The sequence below is a fragment of the Haematobia irritans genome, chromosome 3, assembly GCF_050003625.1.
Source record: "Haematobia irritans isolate KBUSLIRL chromosome 3, ASM5000362v1, whole genome shotgun sequence".
NCBI lineage: Eukaryota > Metazoa > Arthropoda > Insecta > Diptera > Muscidae > Haematobia > Haematobia irritans.
In genome coordinates, this window is record NC_134399.1 from 20,398,005 (window position 1) to 20,411,037 (window position 13,033).

General features: G+C 31.5%; 1 protein-coding gene and 1 long non-coding RNA gene across 9 annotated transcripts in view; one reads left to right on the forward strand and one right to left on the reverse strand.

Annotated features, from left to right (window-relative positions):
• The window catches only part of LOC142230086 (uncharacterized), a 237,170-nt gene that overhangs the window by 84,467 nt on the left and 139,670 nt on the right, over window positions 1-13,033 (forward strand). The window lies entirely within an intron of this gene.
• Window positions 1-13,033, reverse strand: part of LOC142230083 (uncharacterized) — a 301,427-nt gene that overhangs the window by 14,735 nt on the left and 273,659 nt on the right. For 4 of the 7 annotated variants that reach the window (XM_075300716.1, XM_075300710.1, XM_075300711.1 and 1 more), the window contains one exon: window positions 10,090-10,111. The exons of 1 other annotated variant lie outside the window; for it this stretch is intronic. The gene's annotated coding sequence lies outside the window, so the exon portion shown is untranslated. Of the gene's footprint in view, window positions 1-6,021; window positions 6,043-6,604; window positions 6,895-10,089; window positions 10,112-13,033 lie in introns of those variants that run through there. 2 more of the 7 variants (XM_075300712.1, XM_075300714.1) reach the window with 2 other exon arrangements.

A 13,033-nucleotide genomic window follows, 5' to 3' on the forward strand; every position in this document is an offset into this window, starting at 1 on the left:
GCTCAGGGTGGGTCCCTGAGTCGATATAACCATGTCCGTCTGTCTGTGAACACATTTTTGTGATCAAAGTCTAGGTCGCAATTTAAGTCCAATCGCCTTCAAATTTAGCACATGTTCCTAATTTGGGTCAGAATAGAACCCTATTGATTTTGGAAGAAATCGGTTCAGAGTATATCTTTCGCCCGATATGCACTAATATGGTCCCAGCAGCCAGAGTTTTATACCGATTTGCTTGAAATTGTGTACAAACATAACACTTAGTCGTATAGTCAAGCTGATTGAAATCGGTTCAGATTTAGATATAGCTCCCATATATATCTTTCGCCCGTTATGGACTTATATGGCCCCAGAAGCCAGATTTTTGGTCGAATTTGGTTGAAATTTTGCACTAGGAGTACAATTAGTAGTATAGTCAAGTGTGCAAAATTTGATTGAAATCGATTCAGATTTAGATATGGCTCCCATATATATCTTTCGCCCGATATGAACTGATATGGTCCTAAAAGCCAGAGTTTTGGCCCAATTTGGTTGAAATTTTGCACAGGGAGTAGATTTAGCATTGTAGCTATGTGTGCCAAATTTGGTTGAAATCGATTCAGATTTAGATATAGCTCCCATATATATCTTTCGCCCGATATGGACTTATATGGTTCTAATAGCCAGAGTTTTGGCCCAATTTGGTTGAAATTTTGCACAGGGAGTAGATTTAGCATTGTAGCTATGCGTGCCAAATTTGGTTGAAATCGGTCCAGATTTAGATATATCTCCCATATATAGCTTTCGCCCGATTTACACTCATATGACCATAGAGGCCAATTTTTTGCTCCCATTTAGTTGAAATTTTGCACATGGAGTATAATTAGCATTGTTGCTATGCGTGCCAAATTTGGTTGAAATTCGTTCAGATTTAGATATAGCTCCCATATATATGTTTTTCTGATTTCGACAAAAATGGTCAAAATACCAACATTTTCCTTGTAAAATCGCCACTGCTTAGTCGAAAAGTTGTAAAAATGACTCCAATTTTCCTAAACTTCTAATGCATATATATCGAGCGATAAATCATAAATAAACTTCTGCGAAGTTTCCTAAAAATTGGTTCAGATTTAAATGTTTCCCATATTTTTTTACTAACATTGTATTCCACCCTAGTGCATTAGCCAACTTTAATTTTGAGTATATAGATTTTGTAAAAGTCTATCAAATTCTGTCCAGATCGAGTGATATTTAAATGTATGTATTTGGGACAAACCTTTTTATAGCTCCAACACATTTGACGGATGCGATATGGTGTCGAAAATTTAGATCTACAAAGTGGTGCAGGGTATAATATAGTCGGCCCTGCCCGACTTTAGACTTTCCTTACTTGTTTTTATCTTAGATCTGAATTAATTTAAAGAAGATTTCTTTGGATCAAACATGGTTTTCCTCACTTCAAGAAAAAGTTACCCTACTTCGTAGGCATACGAACTCAATGGAGGGATGCCAATTTCAATGATTGGTGTTCTAAATTAAATGAAAAAAAAAAAAATAAAAAATATGAAATTTTGATCTTTAGAATATTTATTTATTTGAAAGAAATTTGTTTTTAATATTGTGTACATTGATTGTCCTAAAATTTAGCTAGGTTGGCTACTCCTTCATATTAGGTCAATATGTTTTTAATATTGTGTAAGTTAGGATAGGTGGTAGCCCGATGTATCAGGCTCACTTATACTATTCAGTCCATTGTGGTGAACTTCTCTCTTATCACTGAGTGCTGCCCGATTCCATGTTAAGCTCAATGACAAGGGACCTCCTTTTTATAGCCGAGTCCGAACGGCGTTCCACATTGCAGTGAAACCACTTAGACAAGCTTTGAAACATTCAGAAATGTAACCAGCATTACTGAAGTGGGATAATCCGCCGCTGTAAAACTTTTTGCTGTTAGCTCAAAGCAGGAATCGAAACCACGACCTTGTGTATGCAAGGCGGGCATGCTAACCATTGTACCACGGTGGCTCCCAATTTTAGTGTAAGTGCAGGTTTAAGAATCTCTGATTAGGCAAATATTTTTCCAATATCCACATATTTTCATGAGCTTATAAGGAAATTTATTGACTACAAATGATTCTGAATTCTAGCTAGCACTATGCAATCAATTGCAAATAGTTTTTCTTATTGGTGATTTTTGTAAATGACTTACATTTTGTGATTTAATTGTATTTTGTTTTTTCCACCAGTTAAAGTTTAACTCAATTACATTTAACATTCTCTTGAAATTGAGTGGTAATTATTTCGTATCAATATTTTTTCTATTTTAAGTTTATGTTTTGTTGTTGTTGTTATTATTGCAATAGTTTGTTGTTGTTTCATTATCTATCGATAATTGTATTTTATTGTTATTTAATGGTAGTATTTATGTTTTCACAATATTATCTCTTTAAGTATGGTACGAAATCTAAACACACATATGGAGCAGAAATTTTAGTCACGTCCAATCGGTTTCTGTTCGATTGTCAATCAAAATAATTGCAGTGAATACTTTGAATTTCCTCTCCGCCCCATTGCGAATATGTGCAAATTTTTTTTGCGTTTTTTTTATAGTGCAAGTTTAGTAATAAAGTTAATATTATCATGAAGATAAATTTCTCAGATTTCTGCTAGTCATTAAGAAAATTAAGTTAAATAATAGTTGAAATGGACAAATATATTGTTAATGGAAATCAAGGGTCAATATTTAAGTTAAGTAATTGAGTGGTTTTATGGATTTAAATATAAAAATATTATTAGCTTAAGACCCTAGCAGTCAAAGCTTACAATTATATTTATAGTTTTATTGTAAATGTAATAAATAAATAAATAATGTTAACACACAAATTAAAAATATATATTTTCTGTGGTTATTGTTCATAAATAAATTTATACATTTATTGATTGCAATAGTTAGCTAATAAGGAATATTTGAATGTTTGAATTTATCTAATTCATTGAAATGTTTGCATATTTTTAGGCGCCACATTTTATGACTATTATAATGGTTGGATGGCAATCAATTTTCATCGATTTTATACCATCCCCTATATGATGACGGTATAGTAAAATCGTTTATACATCAAAAAGCCATGTAGAGCTCTCTAGCAATAATAAATCTGAATAAATCTTTTTTTCCCGTACCATAACTCTCCCGTACAATGATAATGGCAATATAGCATCGCGTTCAAAAAGTGGACGTCAAGAAAAAAACGGTGACAACACCAGAAACGACCCAAAAACTGAAGGCCAGATTTAATCGAAATCAACAACATATCGCCAGAAAGGTTCCAGGACATACACTGAAAAAATATTGTCGAGAGATCAAAGATTTCATGTCTTTAATATACGAATGCAAATTTTACTTAGCATAGAAGACACATTTCTCTAATAAAAAGTTTTTTCCTTGTCCAAAAGCCGATAAAATTTCCAATGAAGTCGTATTGTGCTTATAATTAAGTGATTTCACTTAAAAATACGTATCATAACATGAAAGAAAAAATGTTTGGGCTAAGGTCAACTTGACTTTAATAATTCAAACAAAATTCTTTAAAATTAATGAAATTGTCTTTATACTTTTTGTCTTTTTGCATCTTGACTACAAAGCAAAAATTCGTTCAAAATTAAGACATGTTTTTCAAAACTTTTAGTCTAAAGACTTTTTAACAACATTTTATTTGTATTGAAAATTTTGCCAAATTTTTATTTAAAAACAAGTAAGGAAAGTTTAAAGTCGGGCGAGGCCGACTATATTATACCCTGCACCACTTTGTAGATCTAAATGTTCGATACCATATCACATCCTATATATAAAGGTTTGTCCCAAATACATACATTTAAATATCACTCGATTTGGACAGAATTTGATAAACGTTTACAAAACCTATAGACTCAAAATTTAAGTTGGCTAATGCACTAGGGTGGAACACAATTTTAGTAAAAAAATATGTGAAACATTTAAATCTGAAGCAATTTTAAGGAAACTTCGCAAAAGTTTATTTATGATTTATCGCTCGATATATGTGTATTAGAAGTTTAGGAAAATTAGATTCATTTTTACAACTTTTCGACTAAGCAGTGGAGATTTAACAAGAAAAATGTTGGTATTTTGACCATTTTTGTCGAAATCAGAAAAACATATATATGGGAGCTATATCTAAATCTGAACCGATTTCAATCAAATTTTGCACACTTGACAATACTACTAATTGTACTCCTAGTGCAAAATTTCAACCAAATTCGGCAGAAAATCTGGCTTCTGGGGCCATATAAGTCCATATCGGGCGAAAGATATATATGGGAGCTATATCTAAATCTGAACCGATTTGGCTGATATTTTGCAAGATTTTCGAGATTCATAAAATATTTGGATGTACGGTATTTCAAGAAAATCGGTTGATAAACACGCTAACTATGACCACATCGGGGATAAATATATATGGCAGCTATATTTAAATCTGAACCGATTTTTCCGAAAACAATAGCGATTGTCTCTGTCCCAACAAACGGCTCTCTGACAAATTTGAGGACGATCGGACTTAAATTGCGAGCTGTACTTTGTGCACAAAATTACATATACAGACAGACGGACGGACGGACAGACACACAGACAGACAGACAGACGGACATCGCTAAATCGACTCAGAATTTAATTCTAAGCTGATCGGTATACTAAAATATGGGTCTGTGACCACTATTTCTTGGCGTTACATACAAATGCACAAACTTATTATACCCTGTACCACAGTAGTGGTGAAGGGTATAAAAAACACAAAAATGTCAAAAATTTATTTCTATAGAAAATTTTGCCAAAATTGTGTTTCTATAGAAAATTTTGTCAAAATTTTATTTCTATAGAAAATTTTTTCAAAATTTTATTCCTATAGAAAATTTTGTCAAAATTTTATTGCTATAGAAAATTTTGTCAAAATTTTATTTCTATAGAAAATTTTGTCAAAATTTTATTTCTATAGAAAATTTTGTCAAAATTTTATTTCTATAGAAAATTTTGTCAAAATTGTATTTCTATAGAAGATTTTATTTCTATAGAAAATTTTGTAAAAATTGTATTTGTTTAGAAAATTTTGTCAAAATTTTATTTCTATAGAAAATTTTGTCAAAATTTTATTTTTATAGAAAATTTTTTCAAAATTGTATTTGTATAGAAAATTTTGTCAAAATTTTATTTCTTCAAAATCTACAAAAACATTAAGAATTCTACCAATTGTGTTTCTATAGAAAATTCTGTCAAAATTTTATTTCTATAGAAAATTTTTTCAAAATTTTATTTCTATAGAAAATTTTGTCAAAATTTTATTTCTATAGAAAATTTTGTCAAAATTTTTTTCTATAGAAAATTTTGTCAAAATTTTATTTCTATAGAAAATTTTGTCAAAATTGTATTTCTATAGAAGATTTTATTTCTATAGAAAATTTTGTAAATATTGTATTTGTTTAGAAAATTTTGTCAAAATTTTATTTCTATAGAAAATTTTGTCAAAATTTTATTTTTATAGAAAATTTTTTCAAAATTGTATTTGTATAGAAAATTTTGTCAAAATTTTATTTCTTCAAAATCTACAAAAACATTAAGAATTCTACCAATCTACCAATCTTGGCAACCGTGCTTCCGAAGCCTTCCGAAGAGGACCTAATTTCATTCGAGCTGGTTTAAATTTGGTAGTATATGGTTTCTAAAAACCCTGCAAAAAGTGGCCCATATAGGTCCATAAATATATATTTGCCTCAAAATTTAAGCCGGCCCCCCAAGATCTGACTTCTGAAGCCTCCAGGAGGAACAATTTTTATCCGATCTAGTTGAAATTTAACCCTCTACAAATATTTAATACTGGTTCATAATTATTTATAGACTCCTCTATATAAACCGATCAAGAACTATGATTCTATATACTATAGTTCTATATACCTATATAAGCCCCATTATAAAATGGCTTATATAGATATTAAATCTGGTTTTTGGTATCTAACATAGACTTCTCAGGGACTTACATAAAATTTAGAAGACAAATAAAACTCCACGTTGTCGTCGGAAACTTCTTACCAACGCAAGTAACTCGACAGCCTTTAGTAAAAGTTTTAAGGCAATCCATGATGGAGGGTACATAAAATTAGGGCGATCTTTCAGTCGTATATACTTGTTTAATTCAATTTTTAGATTATTAAAAATTTTCTGCAAAAGAGCCTAATGATTCACAATATTTGTGGCTATGTTAGCACCGTGGTTATTTGTATAATTAAAGAATTTTTATTTTATTTTATATATTTTTGTTTTTATATATTTTTGTTTTTGTTATTCATATATAGTAGTAGTACGATCTTAACATTTGTAAACACATAGCATTGCCATATTTACTGATTAGGCACACGAGTTCTCCATGGCATTGTCAACAAAGCCTTCTCCAAAAACGTTAAATATTTTTTTTGACCGATTTGGGACTTGAATGCAACGTGTATTTGATATTAAAGTTGACACTTCATTGAGGAAAATGGCACGAGCTAATGGCCCCCTCTAACGCCGGCGAATGCAATATAATTGAAAATGCCAAGATAAATGGAATTGGATGATAGCTACCTTTGGTCTACCTTTCGATGGTTAGCACGCACCCATTTGTTGTCTCGCAAAAACTTCATTGACGGCGAGTTTCGTTTGGAAATTATTTCGATAATTATTTAATAATTTTGATAAATTACACTATTCACATGACAGTCTCATAGCCGGGAATGAGAGCTAGAAATTGAGCAATAAATCAATGAAATTAATTTCGACACATAAGGTCTAGGGAGTTAGCCTGCTTTAATTTGATATGCCCGTAAAAAAAACAAACAAAAGATTTGGCCCGCTATTCCCAACGTTTTAGCCTTAAGCACTTCTCAAGAGAAACTGGCCTGAAAAACAATAATGGAGGAGGCGCTTACTGCTAACGCTGCTGCTGCTGCTACCGCTGCACATTAACTCAGAACTTTTACTAGCCAGCTTTCCTTAGCGAAGGTAGTAGAGAATACTAGACTAACAAAAAAAAAAAGCTTCACACACACACATATGTGAAGCTTTCCTTACTCATAAAAGGAGGGGAAGAGAGGCTCTCATTCAGAATCCTCTTCTTTCCCTACGGGTATAGCCCGTCCCTATTCGCCAACACATCATGATGATACTCATCATTATCAGCTTGGCACAGTACTTGAGATTCCATGCACAACAACCTAGCAAAGCTATAATCATCAAACAGTCAATGCTGGCTGGTAAGTCATCGTAACATGCGAAAATATGTGAGTAATTAATTTTATTTAGCAACAACAAGAACAACAAAAACAACAGGAGAATAGTAACAACAACAACAATAATGGCAATTTGTTTTTGCTTGATGAGTTAATCGATAAAACCACAAAACAAGCACTTGTTGCATTTTTGCTGTTTATTTTTTGTGTTGGCCTAATAACCAAACGGAGAAAAGTCAAGGGGATCAATGATGGGAAGAGAAAGAGAGAGAGTGAGTCAAAATTCAAATACAAAGCACTGTGGTTTGAAATCAACAAAAATATTGGTCTTAGTGGTTGTAATATTAAAAAAATTAAGTTTTAGTCTCCCGATTTTTATTTTTGGGCTTCTATAAACTGTATTTATTTGAAATTGAAAATCTAGAGGTATTTAGGGACCCCAAATATGTGTGCCGAAATTTAGGTGTATTGGTCCATTTTTTGGTATAACCCCTATAAAGACCGATCTCTCGATTTTACTTCTTGGGCGCCTAGAGACTATATTTTCTAGCCGAGTTGCTTGAAATTGAAAATCTAGAGGTATTTTAAGATCACAAATAGGTGTGTCGCAAATGGTGCCTATCTGTCCATGTTTTGGTATAGCCCCCATATAGACCGATCTCCCGATTTTTCTTCTTGGGCTTTTAGAATCCGTAGTTTTTATCCAATTTGCCGGAAATTAGAAATATAGACGTATTTTAGGACCGATACGGAAAATGGTCCGTATCGGTCCATGTTTTGGTATAGCCCCTATATAGACTGATCTCCCGATTTTACTTCTTAGGCTTCTGGAATTCGTAGTTTTCACCAAATTCGTTTGAAAGTGATATTCTAGAGGTATTTGGGGAATATTAAGAGGTGGTGAGTATTGGTCCATGTTTTGGTATAGCCCCCATATAGACCTAACTCCCGAATTTATTTGTAGGACTTCTGTAATCCGGCTGACCACAAATAGGTCATCCGAATATGGTGTGTGTCGACCCATGTTTTAGTATAGCCTGTACATAGACCGATCTCCAGATATAACTCCTTGGGCTTCTAGAAACCGTAGTTTTTATCCGATTTGCACAAAAATGTAAATATGCTGGCATTTTAGACCCTCAAAAATATGTATCGATATAGACCGATTTAACTTCTTGGGGGTACATCCAAAGAAACAATATTTTTCTCCGAAATGAATTTTTAGACAAACGAAATACCCCTTCCGTATAAAGTATTTTCGTTTAGAGCAAACTAATCCGAATTTTTGATAAGCGACCCAACGATTGTCTCTAAAATTTGTGTTAAAAGAAAACTTTGCTTGTCTAAAATTTTGTTCCTCAGAAAAGAAAACACTTCTTTCAGGGTATAGCAGGAGCACTGATCATGAAAATTGCTTGAAACTGAAAGTAAAATTTCCAGACTTTACTCATCGTATTCATTTAAATAATGGCGGAAAAAAATCTACAGATTTAAGATTTCATATCAAGGCGTTCTTTCATCATATACACGATATGTTTATGATTTCTCTAAAACTCAAACAAAATTGGTTCTCATAAATCCAGAATCCGATCTGGTCTTTATAGGTAGAATCTTTAAATTTTTTCTTCGGGAAGCGTACTGGTTGAACTGATTTGCTTGGGAGAAGATTTGTCATCATATATTATCAAGTAACCCGCTACCACAAAGAGTTTTCATAGTAACTATTATATTTGATTCATGGTGGTGGGTATTTAAGATTCGGCCCGGACGAACTTACTGCTGTATATACTTGTTTTTTAGGTAAAATCACTTAATTATAAGGACAATACGACTTCGTTGAAAAGTTTGTCGACTTTTGGACAAGGAAAAAAACTTTGTATTAGAGAAATGCGTCTTCTATGCTAAGCAAAATTTGCATTCGTATTTCAAGCAATGAAATCTTTGGCCTCACGACAATATCTTTTTCAGTGTAGGTTAGGTATAGTGACAGGTCGCTATTTCAGGGTATCTCAGACTATTCCGTCCATTGTGATACCACAATGGGGAACTTCTCTCTTATCACTTAGAGCTGCCCGATTCCATGTTTAGCTCAATTACAAGGGACCTCTTTTTTATAGCCGAGTGCAAACTGCGGTTCACATTGCACTGAAATGTCATTAGCAGTGCTGAGGTGCGTTAGTCCAAGACAGAACATGGTCGAAACTGGGATTGCACCATGGTAGCTCCTCACTGGGCATATACTAACATCACGAATCAAATTTCAACCGGAACAGATGAAATTTTCTGCTTAGGAGTCTCCAGAAGTCAAATTTGGGGGTCAGTTTATATAGGGTCTATGTTATGGTGATCCGATTCGGCCCATTTCAAATACCATCTGACCTACATTAATACCAAAGCTTAAAGTCGATAGCTTGTCTCTTTCGGAAGTTAGAGTGATTTCAACCGACGGACGGACGGACATCGCTAGATGGAGTGTTAATTTCACTACGACCCAAAATATATATACTTTATGGGTTCTGAGATCAATATTTCGATGTGTTACGAACCCTATGATGGGGGTATAAAAATGGGAGGTCTACATCACCGACGTTAAAGCCTAGACACTGCTCATTCCGATTACCACCTGCTACGATCGATGACGCATGATTGGCACTTTCGTTTTATGAAGAAGAAAATTTTTGGGTCGATTTGCGAATTGAGCCAAAAAAAAACGAATCGTTTCTTGACAATATTTTGATTGATTAGTCAGTTAAGGTGTTTTCGGAATAAATTTGTAAATATTTGAAAATATCCTTCATTTTTAATTTGCGCTCCCAATAGTATGACACAAAAATAACTTACGTGATTTGTTAAAGACGTCTCTCTAAAACAAAAAATAAAAAGAAAATATTCTTATTAATTTTTTTATGTATGTAAATATTTTTAATTTTAAGCTTGCAATGAAATGAATCGGAAGATTGTATTATATGGGAGCTATATCGGGAAATCCGCCTATATAGCACCCTCCATCTAGTGATACACACAAAATTTTTTTCTGATTCAATCACGAAATTAATTAATCCAATTAATTTTTTAATTAAAATGTCTTCAATCACGAAAATGATAGTATCAATTTAATTGGACATTAAATCAAGTATTTTGATTAAAAATTTATTGATTTTATTAGTAAATTTCAATTCATTTTTTAATTGATTTAATTAAAAATTTCTTAGTTTGATTAAAAAATTGTTTGTTTAAAATAAATTGTAGTTAAAAATTAAAAAAAAATGTCATAGTCTTCCGCGTTTTATTAAAAAGTTAATTGTATCAATTAATTTATTAATTGAAAAAAATTTCAATCAACTTTTTAATTGGAAATATTTTGGTGATATGTTTTTCAGATTTGTTTAAAATACTATCCGATTTCCAATTTTGACTTTTCTGATTTTATAAACTCTCTTATTCGAATACAATAGCTTTCAAAATTCAAGCGTTTTTGCCTCCTATTAAAACACTGTGCCCTCTTGACAAGCGTGGAATCTCCATTCGGGTACTGAAGGTAAAAGAATAAAACAAATAAACAGTGCATTGATTTCACAATATAGCATATTTATTATTGTCATTCATGTTAATTACGGTAGTATTTGTGCAAGGAATTTTTAATCAATTATTGATTTTGCGTTGCAAAATACACAAATATTAAAGAGTGATGATAAATTATATTTTTAGCACAATTACATGATAACTCTTCCAAATCAAGGAAGGTTAATTAAATGTTCCTTATGGTTTATCGAAATCTATATAATGTCCTGCATAGTTTCTGATTTCTAATGTTTTAGCTCATCATATTTTATGTCATGTATATCCCTTTAAGGCGTAATCCAAAGACTATAGTATTATAGCCTTAACGAATGCAGTGATTGTTGACATCCGCTTTCACTCATTTCTAGTTTAAATTATTTGTCCTTTTCTACATTTATTGCATTGTTCTTAACAATCATGTCCGCCTAATGGATTTTATAAGATCGCTTTTGAATTATCAGTGGTAAGAAACCATACACAGTAAATAAAAATGTGTCAAACTGAAACCTGCATTACTTTATCTTGTTTATTTGCATCCATTTTAACTGCTAAACTTTTGTGGAGATACTCTTCTAATTCGATACAGTTCACTTATAGAATTACGTTCAATAATATAGGATCAAGTGAAGTACCCAATTGAAGAAATCATGGGTGACCGAGAACCTTAATACCGTGAGCTATCAGGTTGATCAAATAAAATAGTTTTATTAATGTAACACTATAGCGTCGATAATACAGTTCATTTAATTTATAACATATGTTAAAATAGCGTAACAGTTAAAATATATACAGTTTCGTTTACAAAGTATTTCCGTCTCATCGATAAATACAAGGAATACAATGATATTGAACAAAAAAAAAAGATTCTCATCTTTACCTGTAGTAATCTGAGCTAAATATAAGTGATGTAGAAAATATTGATATATAGTATTTATATCAATATATTCTATATCATTTTATTCCATTATAAACAAACTTTTAATTTTTTTTCTAAATTGAAATTCTAAATATATTTAAGAACGTTGATATTTTGCTCCTTATTGTACAACGAATATTTTAACCAGCCAGCAAGGTAAATATAAGAAATAAAACAAGTATATACGGCCGTAAGTTCCGCCAGGCCGAAGATTATGTACCCTCCACCATGGATTGCGTAGAAACTTCTACTGAAGACTGTCATCCACAATCGAATTACATGGGTTGTGGTAACTTTTGCCGATGACAAGGTATCTTAAAACTTCCTAATATCGTAACATATACCACGTAGTCCATACGTGGTATATATTAAACTTAAAATGGCCCATTAAATACGTATATAATTAAGTTTGACAAAATTTTCTATAGAAATACAATTTTTACAAAATTTGTAAAAGATTTAAAATTTTGACAACATTTTCTATAGAAATAAAATTTTGCCAAAAATTTCTATAGAAATAAAATTTGACAAAATTTTCAAAAGATTTAAAATTTTGACAACATTCTCTATAGAATTAAAATTTTGACAACATTTTCTATAGAAATAAAATTTTGCCAAAAATTTCAAAAGATTTAAAATTTTCACAACATTCTCTATAGAATTAAAATTTTGACAACATTTTCTATAGAAATAAAATTTTTACAAAATTTTCAAAAGATTTAAAATTTTGACAACATTTTCTATAGAAGTAAAATTTGGACAAAATTTTCTATAGAAATACGATTTTAACAAAATTTTCTATAGAAATAACATTTTGACAAAATTTTCTATAGAAATAAAATTTTTACAAAATTTTCAAAAGATTTAAAATTTTGACAACATTCTCTATAGAATTAAAATTTTGCCAAAATTTTCTATAGAAATAAGATTTGACAAAATTTTCTATAGGAATAAAATTTTGCCAAAAATTTCTATAGGAATAAAATTTCGACAAAATTTTCTATAGAAATAAAATGTTGCTAGATTATTTTTGCTCGAGTGGCAAGCATGATTATGAACCGATATGGACCAATTTTTGTGTGATTGGGAATCGATATATATAGACCGATATGGACCAATTTTGGCATGGTTATTAGCGGCCATATATTAACACCACGTTGCAAATTTCAACCGGATCGGATGAATTTTGCTCGTCCAAGTGGCTCCGGAGTTCAAATCTGGGGATCGGTTTGTATAGGGGCTATATATAATTATGGACTGATATGGACCAAAATTGAATGGTTCATAAAGACTATATACTAATACCAT